Source organism: Magnolia sinica, chromosome 19, assembly GCF_029962835.1.
Source record: "Magnolia sinica isolate HGM2019 chromosome 19, MsV1, whole genome shotgun sequence".
NCBI classification, from domain to species: Eukaryota; Viridiplantae; Streptophyta; class Magnoliopsida; order Magnoliales; family Magnoliaceae; genus Magnolia; species Magnolia sinica.
The window spans coordinates 43,766,647-43,787,193 of NC_080591.1; the positions used below are offsets into that span (position 1 = coordinate 43,766,647).

Sequence of the window (20,547 nt, forward strand, 5' to 3'; positions counted from 1 at the left end):
CCATATAGCCTGCATTTCCTGCTCTGCAGTCTATCAATAATCATCTCATATTCGAAAAATGTCGGGTGAGCTATTCCATGGGAAATAATTGAGATTGAAAATTTTACTCAGAATTCTACTTCATTCTCTACGTTAGGTTCATTTAAGATTTATATTTGAATGAAATTTAGTATCCACGATGTAAATAGATCATTTCATCTAAAAGACGATAAGGATCTTATGTATGTCTATCCCATGTAGTTACTAAGTTAATGCAAGTCACGCCATAGTCGTGCAAACGATATCTGCATAGTAGCATAGGTTGCATTAGGTGGTTGTAATGATGTAAGGGTCGTGGTTGTAATGTGGTAAGGGTTGTAGTTGTCATGGGTCGTGGTTGTCATGAGGTATGGGTCGTGGTTGTCATGCTATATGGGTCATTGTCTTCATTTTATAGGCCTTGGCCCTAAAATGAAAACGACCTATGAAAACTATGACCCATATAACATAACAATCACGACTCCATGGGAAACCACGACCCATATGCAGTAACAACCACGACCCTCTTCAACGGGCACCCAGTGAGCTGAAAAACTCCGTTGAGAATGTCTTGTTTTAGCCTGATCAAAAACTCTGTGTATGACAACCACGACCCTGTCGTGTAATCATGGTTCACATGCACATTGAATCGTGGTTTTTATCCACGTTGGATCATGGTTTTCATCCAGCGTTGGATTGTGGTTGTCATCCAATGTTGGATCATGGATCAAATTGGCAACCACAACCCGTGTAACATGAAAACCATGACTCATATAACCTGACAACAGGTAAGGGTCGTGGTTGTCATGAGGTATGGGTCATGGTTGTCATGTTATATGGGTCGTGGTGAACATGCAACAACCACGACCCATATAACATGACAACCATAACCCATACCTCATGATAACCACGACCCTTTTAACATGGAAACTACGACCCATGCAAACCATGACCCATTTACAAGAAAAACCCGACCCTTATAATATGACAACCATAATCGTTTTCTAAAGCTACACTCTCACTTCTTTGGTCAGAATACCATTCATCTATTTTTTACAGATCATTTTAGGGCTTGATCTCAAAAATGAGATGAATTTAAATCTAAGGTGGAACACACTACAGGATATCTCTGGTTCTCATGTTATATGGATCGTGGTTCTGGTGTTATATGGGTCATGGTTCTCATGTTTTATGGGTCGTGGTTTTCGTATGATATGGGTCGTGGTTCTCATGTTTTATCCACGATCCAACATGGATAAAAACCACGATCTAATGTGCATGTTAACGACGATCCATATAACATGAGAATGAGAGATATCTTATGGTGTGTTCCACCTTAGATTTATATCCGTCTCATTTTTGGGATCAAGCCCTAAAATGATCTGTAAAAAACAGATGAACGATATTTTGACAACCACGACCCATTGTTCGTCATATCCATAACCCTTCCCTTCGAAATCAGTGCGACCCTTCAGAATCAGCACCACAATCTTTTTCAGGAAATCACATTAATGTCATTACTTTCCCATAATCCCTTCGGAATCAGCGTGACTCTTCGAAATGTTTGACCAGCCTATTAAAGTGGTACTTGGGTTTCAAATTACTTTCACAAGCCAATCTGAACCAGAATCCTATTGCAACACCTTAAGCATTCATGGATTTCTTTGCTCTTTTAATCAAAATAATGGAGGAGATATTCGAAGAAGTCATCAAGTGCTTCTTACATTCTTCCTTTATGGGTGATCCCTTTCCCTTCCTCAGGGATGTTGACGATCATCCTGAAGATCAACGGCCTCCACAGGAAATTCTGAAGACACCTTCGCAACAGAGTTCTTCAGCTCGCTGGGAGCTCGTTGAAGAGAACTGTTCTTCATATTGTATTGTAATTATGTTCGTGTTTGTTAGCAACTTTAGCTTCTCTTCTAGGAGTGACAGAAGTGAGAGTGCAGCTTTAGCTTCTCTTCTGGCAGTGACAGAAGTGAGAGTGCAGCTTTAACTTCTCTTCTGGCAGTGACTGTGTTATATGGGTTGTGGTTTGCATGGGTCATAGTTGTCATGTTATATGAGTCGTAGTTATTACGTTATATGGGCTATGGTTGTCATATTATATGGGTCGTGGTTGTCATGTTATATGGGTCGCGGTTGTTGCATGTTCACCATGACCCATATTGTATTGTAATTATGGTCGTGGAGGACAACTCTCATTATTAGAAAACTAGGCAAAGGCTACGGATAAAAACCGCAGCTAATGACCTATAGCTACGGTTATAATCCGTAGCACAACCATAGCCATTGGTACCGTAGCCATAGGTCTTAAAGCTATGGCTATGGATTTAATCTGTAGCTTTAAAAATAATAGGTACGGATTAAAACCGTAGCCATTGCTTCTGTAGCTCTTAAGTATCTACAACTACGGATTATATTTGTAGCTAAAAGTAGAGAGAAAACCGTAGCAATAGGCTGAAATCAGCAACAACTACGGTTTCTAGATAAACGGCTACGGTTAATAGCCGTAGCTACTACCTATTTTAAAAATAATAATAATAAAGAAAATATAATAATGGCATCTCTTACCATTGTAGTACATGCCCTGGTAGATCAACTCATGAGTTTCTTCATCAGGTGTTTTCTTCCATGAATTGCTAGAAATAAGAATGTAATAATCCACTTCCTCCTAGGAAATAGAATTCTCAACCATAACACCCCATCTGCTACATATCCTGATATAATCACCATCACCCAATTCCAGAAGGCTCTCACGTTCATTTATTCCAACAAAGCCTAACCAAAAAAACTTACATTTCCCGCCAACTCGGACCCAATTCTTAAATTCCTTAAACAGGATCTGCCATTGGTAAACACATTCAGAAACTCCATAGGCTTCTATATCAACATGAAAAAAATAATAATAAATAAAAAAACCAAAGTAAAAATAAATCACAAAGCTCAATCCAAATCTACTTTCACCCAATTCCATAGATCCATGCATGAACAAACCTCATTTCACAACATCCATTAAAAGACACGTATAGAATCCACTATCTGCACAAGAATCCCAACTAAGTCATGAGATGGAAGGAGTTTGATTTGAATCAAACAAAAAATTCCAACAACAAATTCCACATTTCCATTGTTAAAATGGGGGAAAATGTTATATATATGGCTAGTATCATAATGTGCACGGGTTGTCAATTACAGGATGCCCCATCCACAATGACCGTGCCTGCTTACCTCCAAAAATCTTGACATGGTGTGCAAAGTAGAAATGATTTTTAGTTAAACCACCTGCAACCAGCAAACCAAGCAAATGCATTTCCTTTTACAATGCAACAAAAAGGAGAGGGAGTTACCATTATTGATCGAACTTCATATAAAACAAACCCACAACTTGCCACGAAAAAACCACAACCAGTTAAACTGGCAATCAAGTAAGCAACTAAAAGAATTCTTTAATCATATACAACAAACCCAAATTACTCTTAGGCTAGATTGCAAACAAAATCATTATCAAGTAGTTGCATATAGTGGATTGTCTTTCTAATGCAACATCGAACATTGCAGGAATTTTTTTGTGTGGTATTTCTTGGTTGCTCAGAAAGCAATAGAGGGAGGGAGGGAGGGATGGTGACATTGCTAAAAAATCTTACAATTTTTTCCTTGCTCACGTGAATTTGTTTGAACAAAGGGTGATGTGAATATGATTGAACACAACTATCATTGTTGGCTTTTGGAAACATGGAGCCTCTACTGGAAATTGAATTATTCTTCTACCAATCCTAGTTGTTCACCTGCATTATAATTGCAATTATGGAATCATTTCTGCTATATAGCTGAAATCTCTATAAATGTAAGTGAAACAGCTCTGCATTCATATATGCATTTGCAGTATTTTTGTTGATTGATAACATTGTTCTGGCCAGTCAGGGTATGAATCTCCCTTGCTTCCTGAAGTTGCATTTGCTTCTTTTTCTAGTTGGAGGAATTCCGTAATAAGAAGGCTGAAGGGCAAACTAAAAAGGCTGCATCCACTAGCCAATTATAGTCAGCTGATGTTAGCCAAAATGGGAAATTGCCACAAGAAAGTGAAAATTTGAAACTTGAGAATTCAGATGGAGCTACATCTGAGAGAGACGGTGTTGCTGTTGGCCAACCTTCTTACCCTGTCATGATCCAAGACAGTAAAGCAAATAATTCATCCCTGAGCGCCGAGCTAGATTCTTTAAATACGATAAATACCATATCTCCAGCTTTGCCTAATGACAGTAGTCCATTTTACAAGGATCAAGTGGAGAGACCTACAAGCTATCATGAGTCGAAATGGTGTGATGGTTTAGGATTCGCAGGACAAGAGCATGGTTATTATGATCGCTTGAGGGAAGAGAAGAATGATGAACTTGGTATTTCCTCAGGGAAAGAAAGAGAACTCACACATGGGGTTGCAACAGATCATCCCATTGCTCCTAATACTGTTCATAGATACCCAAACTATGATGGAAACATTCATCAAATTAGTTTCCATTCATTGCATGAAGCTCGGTTAGAAGAAAAAAAAAAGATCGCTACCTTAATAACTAAAACCACAAGCTTTGCATACATATCAATAACAGCAAATGAGAGATGCTGGACTTGTTGTGGCATTTGTAGGGACAATGAGCTTGGATTAATCATGTCAGTGGCCAAACAATTTGCTACAAAAATTTCCTGAAATTATAGGTAGAAAGAAAAGGAAAACTCTTAACAATTGTGAGGGTCTGAAGGATTCTCATGGAAACATAATAAAAACCATGAAAAAAGTTTACCATGAGGATTTGGAAAAAGCGATCCATGAGATCATCCCCTTTAAGCAACCCACTTTATTGTAATTGTGAGATATAATGGGTATAAGCTACATTAGTATAATTAGTTTAAACATAAAAAATGATGCAATACAATTAAAACTGTAAACAAAATTTATATTACTACACAATAAAAGAAATATAATATTTATTACAATAAATTGAAAATGGTCTTGAATTTAAAAAAAAAAAAAAAAAAAATCCTCTATATGGTCTAAATTTAGGCTAAAGTGATGTAAATCCTACACACAAGGAAAAAAAAAAGCCAAAAAGTAGCATGCAACAAATTGACGTATGAAAAATTCACATATATAAGCCAAATTAAATAATGATCACATCAACAACTTTCTAAGCAAACCACTTTAATTAATAATGTCTAATTGAAACCACAAGTCATAATTATTAAAAGAAATTAAAAAAAAATAAAGAAGAATTTAGAAATGATTATTATTCAAATAAAATAGCATTACCTCGGTTTCATATCTATCCCATGTATACAGAAAATATTTTTCAATGGAGGTCTATCCCAAGGTGTAAGAGGATTTAGCACTGGATCACCATGATACAACCTAAAATTTACAGCATTAAAAAACATAAGCCTGCTGGAAATGATATGACTCCAAAAATGCAGAACATTATTACAGCACATACTGTTAAATAAAATAGCTTTTCCACCATCTGTAAAATCAAAGGGCAGAGGAGAACTTTAATCAAGCATGAAAGTGGAAGGGTCAAAACCTGCAAGCCGTAGAAAAGCATTTACAGGCAATTTTCAGCATCCAAACACAGACTATAAACCATTTAACTGTAAATCATTGATTTACAGTTAACCCCATTTACAGGCATCATCCAAACACATCCTAACCATACCTATACATAAACGGTTTAGGAAAAAAAAATACAACAATGGTCTGACACGGTAGGGTTTGAGTACCAAACGAAAGGCAGCCTACTGTTCAACATTGAGGACTTGGCTTTTCAAGCCAAGGTTACCAACAAATAAATAAATAATCATTAAGAGAAACAACAATGGTTCCCATTCAACCAGCAATGGACCAAATATTTTCTAGCTAGGATCTTCCAATCTGGAGGATTGTTGGAACATGGTCCAACCACAGTTAGTCCCATCATATCAAAGTGATCAGAGTATGACTTAGTGTTGACTTTCTATTACAGCCTATGGTACCCAGAAACAGAAAGAAGATATGATCAAAGTATGACTTCTATACTAAAGGTCACAACATAAAATTATGATACACATCTTTTTGAAGTACCGACACAAATAAATTACAGGAAAATAAGTTCTCTCTGCAATCTTAGTGTTGACTACTAAAGTCAGTCTACAAGATTTATTTAGGTGTCCAAGCAACAGGATTTTATTGGTATCCAAGCAACGGGCAACATTTTCCACAACATCAATCTTCAAATCAATAGCAGAATTATTGATTTGAAGCAGGAGCAGCACATGTTTAGAAGGAAGAACCCGACACATCTGAAGCAGCCCAATAGTAGGTAGTTTTCTCCCCTAAACCATTTGAGCATAAGAATTAAAGAGAATCTCAGAATAAAAATGAGAACCGGTAACAGTTCTATGACATATGCACTATGGGACTATTAGACTCTGGATCAGCAAACCATTTGCCCCACTTGTACTCAAGACCCGAGGATAATTTCATTGCCTCTGATCAAAGGATTATTTGATTCTTTTCTTTCACAAGTTGAGAGTGAATTAGATATTATTTTATATGTTTATTTAACTAGACAACAAAAGTTTTTTTTTTAATTATTTACGCGTGGTTGAACCATTTGAAAGTAATTTAACAATGGAAACAGGTCAAAATGCAATCCAGGTTTTAAAATGTAAGCGTAATATTGATTTCCTAAAAGAAAGTGCAGAACAATATTATACAATGCAAAAGTGGAACTCTGACACCCATTATGCAAAAATAACCAAACAAAGATTTTTACATGAATCAGATTTGGGATCATCATCATCATCATAGACTTAACATTAGTCCCACAATTTCTTAGCGGGAAATTGTTAATAGAATGGATTAGAAAAAAAAACATATGATTTACATTTTAAGTGTCCAAGTATGCCCGGTTTGGCCACTTGCAATCTTAGAATTCAACTCAATTTTATTTTTAGTTTAAAAAATTATTTTTTTCCATACAAACAACATGCCAATCTAACAGATATTAACCAAAACAAGAGATCACCCAAATCACTTTACTGATTTTTTGCAAAAAGAGTTTCAATACATGGTAAAAAAATAAAAATAAAAAATAAAAAATCACTAACTGATTTGAAGGAAAAAATTTAACATAGCAAGGTTTAGAAAATGGAATTGTGACCGTGGATAAGCCGATTGGTGTTACAGTTGCATAATAGAAAGGAAAATGAGTAGTCAAAACCTCTAAAAAGGAGAAAAGGAGTACATGCACATGTTACTATAGGGAGTGAAGAAAAGGGAGCAAAAAATAAAATGAGAGACACAAAAAATCCATGTTACTTGAGACCCAACTTCCAATAGAAACAAATAAAATACAAATAACCCATGTCATTTGAGAGAGCTCATCACTTGTAAAGGAAACATGAATCATAATAAAGGGCAATAAAAGATTTAGAAAAATGAAAGTAGTATAAACTTACAGTCCAATAAGTGTAGAGCCTTGTGTTGTTGTCTCCATAAAGATAGAGGCCAACCTATTTTTGCATTGTTATTTGTTAAAACATTAGGAAATGGATTTGGGTCTGCATTGTTAAGCAACAATCCACATTAAATTTGCATGTGTGGCCCACCTGATGAGCTGACTGGCCTAATTTTTGGGCCAGGGCATGTTAGTGATGGGACCCACCTAATGGAAGTGCAGATAACATCCGATGTTAGCATTCATCCTTGAATTATAATGTTTTGATCCTGTCTGTTTTCTCTGACAAACAGCTGTTATTGTTGAGGACTGTTGGAATTCTTATTCCAGTTTATATAATGGCAAGAGCACTGACTATAATTCAACGCAGGCTCCAACAATAGGTAGCTCCCCTTTTCCAAACCTACAAATGAGATCCAAGCTTTTCACCAGGTAGATCCCAGCAAATTACCCACGAACCAAAAATCAGGGCAGGCCTAGCACCAGGTGGGCCACACTATATATGGAAAAAATGATGATATTTGAAACTCATCAATGGCTACACATGTGGACCATTTGATGATCATGCTACAGCACATAACACTGATGGGCCCAACTAATGAATAGCCTAGAGCTCACATAGGGCAAGAGCACAACTTCCTCAGCAAATGTAACACTTTACTCTCTAAAATTCAATATTTTGTTGTGGTACAAAGCTTGTCACTAGATATAGAAAGTACAAATTCCAAAGGTTTAATTTATTGGCTACACTAGAGTTCACATATTTAAAGGAGAAAGGAAGCTAAAAGTGAGAAAGCACATGATGAACCGTACATATTGTTGGATGGCAAGACCTAGATGATAAGTGCAAGGACTTTGGAGTTGCCATTAGATGATAGAAATCGCCTTTCTTCAAGTCATGCCACAGTAATCTCACATTCTGATGGTCCTTCACAAAGAAAATAGTTGGATGAAACTCAAAAGTGAAGCAAATACTAATTAGCTAGATAGGGGGACTTTGGGGCCAAATGCATCAATGTATATGTGTTGGTTTCTATACACTTAGCTAAATAGATCGATGCTCAAATTTGAACACTCCCAAGATAGTGATTAACTAGAAGAAACCTTTTCTCACCTTTTCATCATCATATACTGAGCAAATATAATGTCCCAGTAAAGTAAAAATAAGCTTGTGAACTAAAGGTTATTCATAAGATTTCTCTCACCTTTTCATCACCATATACTAAGCAAACCATGGATAGTACTACTCTCTCAAGACATCAGTAAATTATTTTGCTTTCACATCCATATTTGAAGATGAAATATTATTAATCATAAATAAAATCTTGTCATGTATCTCTGATGCAGGTTCCTGCATGAAATAAACAACAAACTCAAAACTTTCAAAATACAATCGAGATAATACATGACTAGTCAAATAACATAGAGTAAGAACAAAACATACAGAGACATTCTTTTGGCCCAACCATGCTAGGAACGTATTTGTGACACATTACATCAGACCCTCTGACAACTCTGCTATAAACTAGCTGTGTAATCTGATAATAATCTAAGCCATGATCCGAACTACAGTCAGCTACAAATTAAGGTTAAAATGGTGGAAGGTTTGAATACCTAATGTTTGTATATTCTGGCTCTTGTGCAGCAGTGGCCTCTGTTCTGAGTGGCCAACTGAGCTTATGAGATTGTGAAGGGAATTAACATTTCCCAAATGAAGACCGTTGCACCTTGGGAGAGTTGATGATTGACTGTTGGGGTGGTGGATTGAAGTCTATAAAAGGGTATCAAGATCCCCATTACAAGGAATAACAGAAAATACAACAAAATCTCTCCTAATGTGATCACTAGTCTCGCGACATTCCCCTCATCATTTTGGCAATGTTCGACAGTACTGATGTCCGTATAAAATTTCAACAATTCAGTCATATAATCTAAAAGTTTCAGATTTTAACATGGGTAACATACATACGAAAATGATAAATAGCAATGCAATGTAATAAAAATACTACGTTGAAGAGTTGAGGACTGACAAAACAATTAAAACCACCCGTTTCTAGATTTAGGACCTGTGCAGTAACCAATGGGTCCCATCATTTAAGGACTGGGTCCCATATCTTTAGCCAATAAGAGTTCATGAGATCTCCATTCTCTTCACAAAGTGGGGATATATACATAATTTTCATGACCTTTTCTTCTTTAAAAAAAAAAAAAAAACTTATCTCGTCAGGCAAGCATATTTGCTTCCTCACAATCTCGCAGACTTTGTCAACTGTCTCCTTTTTTGCTGCACAACAGATCTGGAATCGGGAGGTCCGCAGAGATGAGAAGCTGACGTTCTTCACCCTGCCAACAGAGACCAACCTCAAACTAGAAATCCTTCCAGCTACCTAACTCCAATTCGCTTGTTGTAACGAAGATCCGAACCAGATGGAAGTCGCAGAGACGGATGCCATTGATGCAAGGACTAACGAGAGAGGGAGGGAGAGGATTTTCACGAAAAATGAAGGGCAAAAAGAGAGCCATTAAAACATCTATATCATTCATAAGAGAAAAAAACCTAAAATAAAATAAATATAAAATATAAAAAATATATATTAAAAAAACCCAATCCAATTCCACAAAAAAAAAGACAGCAATATAAATATTCAAAAGAGAGAAAAAAAAAAAAGAAGAAGAAAATCATTCTTGCATACTTAAAATGGACGCGGATTATGGCGTCAGAGAGGGAAGTCTTCGTGAGATTCAGAGAGAGAGGATGGTTAGGGAGAGAAGAGGGGTTCGTGACAGGGGAGATCGAGAGAGAGAGAGAAAAGGGGCGCGGGATATTGAGATCGAGAGAGAGAGAGAGAGAGAGAGAGAGATATGGATGCGGAATCGGTTTGGAGTGGAGGGAGATGAAAGGTTTCGTCCAAGGGGGGAAAAGAAAAAGGGCAGCGCGGGAAGAGTTTCTGCATTTTTACCTGCTACGCCCTGGCTACAGTTTTAATCCGTAGCTAAAAGCCATGATTCGTAGCCATTTACCTCACATCCGCTTACATACATTTTTTATGGTCATGGATGAACGGCCCTCTTAAGGGCGGCTTTGTGGGATCCACCGTGATACATTTCATATATCCAATCCGTCCATTAAATTTTTACTTTTTTTTATAGGGATCGACTCAAAAATATAGGTAATTCGACAGTCAACTTAAACCACACCATTGATCAATAGTAGGTGTTTAATCTCCACTATTTCCTACCATGTGGTCCACTTGAGCCTTCAAACTACTTCCTTTTTTGGGCTCTTGCCCAAAAATGCTCTTTCAAAATGAATAGACGCCCTAGATGGAGCACTCATATTTTAATGTGTATCGTATAGTCCCTTATGGGGCCATCTAAGGTTGTAGGCGTGAATGGTGTTAGCTTTTAGCTACGGTTCGATTATTATTAGCTACGGATTTCAGCTGTCGCAATATACCTACGGTCTATATCCGTAGCTAAAAACTTTCATAGTCCGTAACCTTTGATCATTTTTTTGGTAGTGTCTATACTTCTCTTTGAAGTACTCAATGACAAGAATGGTACGCCCTTGGTTATCAATGGGAAATCCCATGGGTTGTGGTTGTCATGGATCGTAGTTGTCATGTTATATGAGGTCGTGGTTCTCATGTGATGTGGGTCGTGGTTGTAATGGGTCGTAGTTTCCATGGGTCATGGTTGTCATGTTAAATGGGTCGTGGTTGTCATTATATATGTGTCGTAGTTGTCATGTTAAATGGGTCGTGGTTCTCATGTTAAATGGGTTGTGGATATGACATTTTTCCCTATGATGTGATATAAATGACTATTATATTTAAATGAAATTTATGATACATGGTGAAAATATGATTCCTTGTCAAATGGATGGAATGGATCTCATATAAACATGTTCCCACCGTACTGTTTATCTAACATCCCAATTGTGCTCAGTGGCCCACAGACCACCGAGCACCAGCCACACGAGCTCTAGATCAAGCTGATATTTGGGCCTTAAAATGACACAGCAAAAAAGGATGGGCGGTGTGGGCCCAAAAAGTCCTAGCCTGGAAAGTTTCAACAATGGGTTCCATTGTCATGATTTTTTTCTATTATGTGACCCACACGAACTCTGGATCAGGCTGATATTTGGGCCCTAGCCCTAAAATGACACGGCAAAAAGATACATCAATGTGGGCCCAACGAGTTTGGTCCTTGCCCACGCGCAAAAAAGGGTTCTATACAAATCACTTTCTTGGCATTAAATACGACGTAACTTCTTATTCCCTAGAAAACCGTACGACTTTTGAACCAAGGACAAGGGCATTTTGGTCCAAGTAATTTTCGGAAGCTTGTCAGAAGGCCACTTTTAGGATATATGGAATGTCGTAGCTTTCTAGGTAATTTGCCCAAACTTCAAGGTGAGTACGGTCAATTTCCCTTTTCTTTATTGTAGCAGTCCTGCAAATTGTCGTTTCTGTTTCTTGCCACACTGAACCGTTGATGGTTCCTATTTTTAGGGTGTCAGATTCTCACCAATCAGTCGTTGTTGACTACATATTAAGTGGATTCTTATTGAGATATAACATTAATCTTTAGTGGGGCCAACCATTTAGGCGATTTAATATTGAGGTTCGTTCATTCCTTCTTACGGTTTTTGTATCCATAAGCATGCATCATTAGATCGTGCTAGAAAATCAAACTCTTCTCATTTTTTCAGCTTTGACGAGTGAATTTTTTTTTCACATTGCATGTATCCATAGAGCCCATCTATCATTTAGGACTCGGCCTTGAAATTTGGCCCGAAAGGTGACTATCTAATGAGTTAAAGGCAAGAGTATAGGCACTTAGAAATTTCTCACAAATTCCACTGATTTGATTAGCTGACTACTAAGTTAGGGGACATTTTTTATGTAAAATGTGGCACAGATACATTCCTAGCATGGTTGGACGAAAAGAAGGTGAACTGTAAATTGGCCATAACTTTTGATCCGAAAATTGTTACAGGGCGCATAACCTATCAATCTTTATTGAAATAGGCCATCGGAGGTGAATTGACCCACAACGTGGGTCGCGTCTGTCCTTTTTGTTATAAAACACGCACTTTCAGCTCAAAAATGAAATTTAAGAAAAAATTACTATTTTTAGTAATTCTATTTTTTTTTTGTAATATTTCCTCACTTTTAGAGTTTTAGAGTTTTCTCTTTTTTTAGAAAAAACTTATAATCATGCTAGGACTCTTCTAGAAAAAGTTTATTTGGAATTTTTGTTTTTAGAAATTAAGCTTTAAAACAGTTTTACTAGAATTGGGATTTTTATTACAGTTAGAATTTTACTATTTCTGGTAATTATGAATTTTAGGGAGTTTTAGTTGAAGTTTGGTTCTAAAACTTCTTCCTAGGTTTGGTACCACTATTTAAAGGATTGTAAATTCATTTTTAATCATCAATGAATCAAATTTTGAAATTCTAGAATTTATTTCTATTTCCTTATTTTCCCTCATGGATTCGAGGTATCTCTATGAGGAGTCCAGAAAAGCTCCGTGGATTCAGAGTATTTATCCCCTTGAGGAAGATGATGATCGACCACATCACGTTCATCCATGCGTCAATTGGTATCGAATCGAGGACTCCCATCATACCATTAGCGAAAAACAAAGGTATGGACCAAAATCTTGTGGACGTTTATTTAGGAATTTATTATCTTTTAGAAAGAATTGAAGATTTCCATTAGGAGAGTTAGTTAACCATGCAAGGGTTGCAGGAAACTCTCTACTGTCTTGCAGATACACTAATTCCGCCCCTAGCCCAAGGCAATGTTTAGCTATCCATGGTTGGTGTACGGCACAACTCCAATTTCCATAAAGCACTACCAATGGTGAATTGTAGGGCTACCCTAAATTATTCAAGCTCTAGTGACAAGGACCTCGATGACGGCTTTACATGATGACCAATCCATGGAGGCAATCGACTAGATTGTGTTGAAAGAGATTATTGGGGTAAGGTCGAACTTCCTAGTTTTAATATCTTATTACATATAAAAGAATTTCTCGACTGGCTAGCCGAAGTAAAATGATATTTTGATTACATAGACATGTCGGAACATAAAAATGTGAAACTAGTAACGTTTAAATTAAAATCTTGTGCTTTTGGATGGTAAGAGAAATTACAACTCTCACATGCCCAACAAAATAAGGCGCCCATCTGATCCTGGCCATGAATGAGATGTCTTCTTCAATCACAATTCCTCCTTAGTGATTACGAGGAGGTATTATTCCAACAATACCAAAATTGCTGACAAGGGAATCAAATTGTCGCAGATTACATCGAAGAATTCCAGCAGTTGACAATATGGAATGATCTGTTAGAAACTGATCGCAGAAGGTAGTACGATTTATAGGTGGGTTACAATCGATGATTTAGGACTATGTTCAGATGCACCAGTCAGGACCATGGATGAAGCGGTTCAGTTGATAAGTATGGTGAAAATGCAGCTTGCAAGAGTCCCTACTCGACCTTATCCTTGTTGAGGTGTGGAGCCAGCACACCAAAGCGCTGCTCGACCAGTTGAGTGGGCTGCTTAACTCGTCGAGTGGCCTACTCGACCAGTTAAGGGCTTACTCGACTCAAAGTCCAGTGAGCAGGTTTTTAGGACTCGACCAGTTGAGGAGCCTGCTCGACTAGTAGAGGGTCCGCTCGACCAGTCGAGGGTTACACGGATTTTACACGAACTACGTAAATTTAAGGCAGTTTCGCAAGAGTGCAGAAGGGAAGTTGCTTAAACTATAAATAAGGGTTCCTAGGGCTATTTTAGGGTATTCTAAGGTGTATACAAAGGGTTTTTTATATACATCTAAAGAGAAAAGGGCTATCTCTATGCATGGGAGCATTAAGAAGGTTAGTATATTGCTTGTAACTTTGTTTTCTTCATAGTGGAAGTTTGCACCCATGGTTTTTTACCCTTATTGGGCTTTTCCACGTAAATTCTATCTTATGGTTTGTTAGTATGCTTTGATTCTACTTCTAGATTATATTTCTTCTTATTTATCATTTGTGGGTGAGACAGGAGATTGGATCTTGGTTCACTTACATTGTTGGCGTGCTGCACAACAATCCTTCTACTCAACCCCCATAATGGGTCCCACGTAGGATTTAGTACTGGTACGAGGAAAAGAACCAGTAAAAGGATGTGCTCAAGCTCCTACAACCGCAAACCGTGACATGAGGAGCGGCTCATCTAGGCCTCAACGTGTAGCATCCACAACAAGGGGCCTCAATAAGATTTCAAATCCTTATGATCAGCCAAGCCCGAATACTTGTTACCAATGTGGCCAATCGAGCCATTTATCAAACACCTACCCTCAACACCCCGCAACCCACTTGACAATTAATAAAGGGGGCACTGAAGGTGATGTAGTGGAAGAAGACATTGGATTTTATGAAGATGAACAAACCATTGAGGAATGAGCTGATGACGAAGAATAGGTAATCGAGAATCATGATGAGTCCTTGGTCGTAAGGCGATTACTGTATACTCCAAAGAATGAGTTGCATTCACAGCAGCATAATATATTTAGTACACAATGTATCGTCAACAACAAGGTCTATTTTATAATCATAGATAGTGGCAGTAGTGAGAACATCGTCTTGAAAGTGATGGTAGACAAATTATAGCTACCTACGACAAAGTATCTTTCTCCTTACTCAATTGGCTGGATAAAAAGGTGAATGAAACCAAGGTAACCGAACAATGCAATATCTTTTTTTAATTGGTAAAAATTATAAGGATCAAGTACTTTTAATGTGGTTGACATGAAAGCATGTCATATGTTACTCGATTGACCATGGCACTCGGACCGTAATGCGACCCACCGAGGATGAGACAATGTTTACGTCTTTGTCAAGGATGGTCAAAATATGATCATTGTCCCTATAGTGCCCGAGAAAAACCCTGAAGCTTCTAAATGTAGAAGAGCTCCCTCTTGACCATTCGAAATTTCGTGGAGGAATCCAAAGGAAACCGGCAAGGTGTACGCCGTGGTGATAAAGGACGAGGGATTGGAGCCCTTAAACATCGCCCCCCAAGTTTAAGGCCATTGCTAAAAGAATTCAAAAAAATCTGACCCAAAGAATTACTCGATGGATTGCCCCTCATGCGGGATATCCAACATCACGTAGACCTTGTCCCTGGGATAGCTTGCCCAACCACTCTCACAATCGGATGAGTTCGAAAGAATGTGAGATACTTCAGAGCCAAGTGAAGGAACTGATCCATACTGATCAAGACAAGGAGAGCATAAGTACATTTATTGTATCAACTCAAGAGCCAAATGCAAAGTACAAAGAAAATGCTTAAAAACATTGGTATCAGAAATTATTTGAGTACCATGAGCGAAGTCCCTTGAGTAACTCAAGGACGAGTTTTTTCAAGTGAAGGGGTCTAATGTAGAACATGGCACAGATACATTCCTAGCATGGTTGGACCAAAAGAAGGTGAATCGTAAATTGTCCATAACATTTTATCCAGGTATCATTACAGGGCGCGTAACCTATCAATATTTATTGAAACGGGCCATCGGAGGTGAACCGACCCAAAAGTGGGTCACCTCTATCCATTTCATCAGAAAATGCACACTTTGAACTCAAAAACAAAATCTTAAGGAAAAATTACTATTTTTAGTAATTTTGATTTTTTTTTTTTAATATTTTCTTATTTTTAGAGTTTTATATTTTCATCTTAAAAATAAAAATAAAAAATAATAAAATAATAAAATAATAAAAAATAAAAATAAAAACACAACTTGTAATCATGTTAGGACTCTTCTAGAACAAGTTTATTTGAAATTTTAATTTTTAGGAATTAGGCTTTAGAAGAGTTTTACTAGAATTAGGAATTTTACCAATTTTAGTAGTTATGAATTTTAGGGAGTTTGAGTTAGATTTTGATTTTGAAACTTTATAGTATGTTTGGTATCACTATTTAAAGGATTGTAAATTCATTTTTAATCATCCATGAATCAAAATTTGAATTTTTAAAATTTGTTTCTATTTTCTTATTCTCCCTCGTGGATTCGAGTTATCTCTATGAGGAGTCCAGAGAAACTCCATGAATTCAAAGTAATTATCCCCTTGGGGAAAACAGTGATCAACTTCATCACGTTCATCCCTGGGTAATTTTTATTGTACAGTTCTGCATGAAAAATATCCAGTGGTACCATTTCAACAAACAAGTGTCCACCAATCATATGTCAGGATTGTTTAACCAATATAATTTTCGGACTGTGTGATCACCAACAGTTGGCTCAACAATTTAATTGGTTTAATTTGATTTAATGGATGCCACTTGTTCGTTTTCAGATGCTGCGTATCAATCATCAAACCAGCCTAAATATCGTGTAATCTTAACAAGCATTACGTTGGGTAAATCATATACCAAAAATAGTATTGATCACGCAACTGTGGCCAGAAAGTTAGGTGGAGAAAATGGATCCTCATAAAAGATTCGGACTGGATTCAACGACCCGGGGCGGCATGTGTCAAGAGACATTGGATAGAAGGCAAGCATGTCAGAGATGTAGAGATGCAGGCCCTTCATCGAGTAAAGATATATTGTGAATTGGCAAGGTAATATGGTCCGCTCGTCAATCAGGTCGAGCTCGTATGAACAAATGGGCAATTACAACCAAAGTCCAACCTTCCTAATTTAATACTCATCTTACTACCCTAATTTTTGCGTGCTCACAGCACGCACTAACTATTGAACGACTAGGATCTCTTGACAGGTGTGCTCAAATGTTAAATCAACTTCCACTAACCGTTTTTCTTCTGGATTTATCTTCAAAATTAAATGAGGGATTGGGATGGTCTTTGGAGTGCTTTTCGGGCTATGGCCCATCCAAAGTAAGGCTACTTGATAAGTGGATCATCTCATTAACCTTTTCCTACATGTATCAAAGTAACATTTCTATTAAACTAGAACGAGTGCTAAAATCAATCTCTCCCATTGCTTGGAAGGGTCGTGGCAGTGAAAGAATTTATGGACATTAAAATAAAGCAATTCAAATTGAATTTATTTTTAGGCATGCATGTATAAACGCTCTTCATGAGTTAATGCGGGAAATGTCCTCACTTCCTGTAGCTTTTTGCTCAGTGGTGCTTGTTACGTTTGAGTTAGAATGTGAAGGTGGATCAAATTTAAAGATATATTTGACGTGGAGTCATCACTAGCTAAATACAGCTTTAGAATATACAGTCGGGTAGACAACATAGAACCGCTTAAAGATAGAGGAATTGTGAGACTCCATGACTCAAGTGACTCCTATAGTTAGTCTACACCATAGATTCTGAATAAGGGCGTCAATTACGGATTTTAAAAAAAAAAAAAAAAAATAGACATCATTTTTCACTCATGTAATGCACAGTCTCTACTTTATGAGATCTTATGAATTTTTTTAGGAATTTGAATATTCTTCAGTTTCACTACATTACACCATATTGAGCAAGGTATCAGGACCTCGAGAAATGCCATACTGCGAATGCAGGAAAGACCCTCACTTCCTCTAGCTTTCCGCTCCACTCATGTCACTTGTTATGTTTGACTTAGAATGTGAGGTTGACCCATATGTAAAGATATATTTAAATTAGAGTTGCTACTAGCTACATATAGCTCCAAATCTATGGTCAACCAAACACCATAAAACCACTTAAAGGTCGAGGAATCGTAAGATTCTCTACTATGAGTAATTAGGCAATTGAAACCTCAGAATCTACGGTTAGCTAGACATCATAAAACCATTTAAATGTTGAGGAATTGTAATATTCTCTAACTTGAGTGACTCTTGTAGTTGGTTTACACTGTAAATTCCTAGTAAGGGCATCGGTTGCAAAAAAAGAAGGAATTATGCACCCATTTTTACCTTTGCAATACATGTCTCTACTTTACGGGATCATATGGATTTTTTTATTTAAATAATCTTCAATTTCACTAAATTTTGCCATATTACATAAGGTATCAGGTCCTCAAGTAGGCAAAGTAAAAAAAAATTAAAAATTAAAAATTTAAAAAAAAAAAAAAAAAGAAGAAGAAGAAGAAGAAGAAGATAAAAAGTAGTGGAGAAGAAAAGTAAAGATGTGCATGTGGATGTTGTCGATGTTCTTGGAATGTGCGGAGTGGTTCACGATCTGATTTGAGATGTGTGAAAGAAAAAGGGAAACCAAATACCTTTTTTACTAAAAGGAATGGTCAGGTATCCTCGATTCTCCTGTTGACACTGAAGGGCGGATTCCCGAAGAGACAGGAGATCGACTCTCGCTTCTTTCACCTGTAGCCTCAATTAAAGCCTTTCATAAAAGGGATAAGAGGGTTTAGTATTTGACCAGAGTCGCCACTAACTAACTATTACAATTCTACAGTTGGTTAGATCCTATAGAAATGCTTAATATTGAAGACCCAAAAATCCTTAACCCTAAGATTACTTTGAGTTTATGTTCTAGAGATTCTAAGTAAGGGACCGCAGTTACAAAGAGGGAGGGTGTTAAGCACTCACTCTGCCCGTATGGATGTACGGTCTTTATTGCATCAGTTTAAAACCCGGAAGAAGCCATTACACACTCCGCACTCCACCCGTCGCATCCGACCCAATCCTTGTCAACAAATGACCAAGATCAGCCCACCCATGGGCTCAGACTGTTGCAGATGAGACCCAGACTTCAGAGTCAGCTAGGATGAGAATGTGGTCTACAATTACATTGAGGAATCAACTCCAATAACGTACGTGAGGAGTGGTTTCCGACGCACGACCGTGAGGTAACCGGCAACATCGGCACATGCACCATTCACGCCTAATGGCGGTGGTCATGCCAAGAATCACGGATGCGATCACTCCAAACTAAAAGGTATAAAGAGGTAACATTTGGACAGGAACAGGTATGTTCAACATGTGAATTCGGAGACTTGGCATGTTCAACATGTGAATTCGGAGAATTCGAATCACTTATCTCATATTGTCCTTTTGGATTCAATGTGGTTGGGAAGGGAATGTCCATTTCTCCCTAATGAATTCGCCATTACAAAGCATCTCTACAAACTGGCGCATGTTGAAACTCAGTCTATCATAGAAAAAGCTAATCGCACACCATATTTCGTAGCCATGATGTGGGCAGGGAAGCAAAAGTTCCTTGAATCTTTCCCAATGCTGAAAAAAAAAATATTTTATCCTCCTTTCAGGAGAAGTTCATGATATTCCTCCTTAAAGTGTTGGTTTTTTAATCGGGAAAAACTTTTTTAGGAATCATCAGGTTATCACAGTCCATGTCAAGATGGATCTCGGCCTTAAGGAGTGTAGTCATGACTTGGCCCTCTCCTTTAAAGAGAATGGGAACAATTTTAGTATAATAACATCCTAGGAGACGCTGTAATGCAACGTGGCAATAATCTCATCAAATTCCTTTAAGTGCGGATATAGACTCTCAGAGTCAAGTCCATGAAAATTCGGGAGTAGTTGGAACACACCCAGTTTAAAATCTACATTTCTAGTATTTACTGGGAAAACCATGCAAGACAATGTGGTTGTTCTCACAGGTTTAGGTAATCATGTAAAGTTCTGACTGGCGGGACATTGTGTGCCTCATTCTCATCGTGTACCGTTCTAACCAGCAATGTGTTATACATTTCATGCTCATCGTAATTTGGTTCATCATCATCCATAATTCCAGTTGAATCGGGAAATTTTAGGTAATTTCAATACGACAATAGGTGGAGAGTCCTTCAACCAGTCCTCCTTCACTTGGAAGTCGCAATGTGTGATCACGAACCCACTTAGGTATGAACACACATAAAACCCTAGTTTAAAAACTAAACCTAATTCCTACATTAGAAATAAAATCCTATAGCAAAGCAATTAAAAGGAGTGAGGAAGGATGTTACCAGAAAAAGAGACACAACTTGAAAGATTCTTATAAAATAGACAGAAAATTGTTAATAACTAGGATTTTTTTTAAAAAATAGAGCTAATCCTAAAAATAAAAATTCTGGAAAAACCCTAAAACAA

At 37.4% G+C, this 20,547-nt stretch overlaps 2 long non-coding RNA genes across 4 annotated transcripts; both read right to left on the reverse strand.

Moving 5' to 3' along the window:
• Nucleotides 1–4,292: 4,292 nt before the first annotated feature.
• On the reverse strand, nt 4,293–4,940 carry LOC131235226 (uncharacterized). The gene is made up of 3 exons (XR_009166000.1): nt 4,818–4,940; nt 4,582–4,719; nt 4,293–4,503 (listed from the first exon to the last, which is right to left on the reverse strand). It is a non-coding gene; the product is annotated as an uncharacterized LOC131235226 (long non-coding RNA).
• Nucleotides 4,941–5,329: 389 nt separating this feature from the next.
• Nucleotides 5,330–10,307, reverse strand: LOC131235447 (uncharacterized). 3 transcript variants are annotated; one of them, XR_009166137.1, is made up of 6 exons: nt 10,199–10,307; nt 9,120–10,036; nt 8,711–8,856; nt 8,319–8,433; nt 5,505–5,591; nt 5,330–5,422 (listed from the first exon to the last, which is right to left on the reverse strand). It is a non-coding gene; the product is annotated as an uncharacterized LOC131235447 (long non-coding RNA). The 3 variants fall into 3 exon arrangements; XR_009166136.1 differs by having other exon boundaries at nt 8,711–9,969; XR_009166135.1 differs by having other exon boundaries at nt 8,711–10,036.
• Between the last annotated feature and the right edge of the window lie 10,240 nt (nt 10,308–20,547).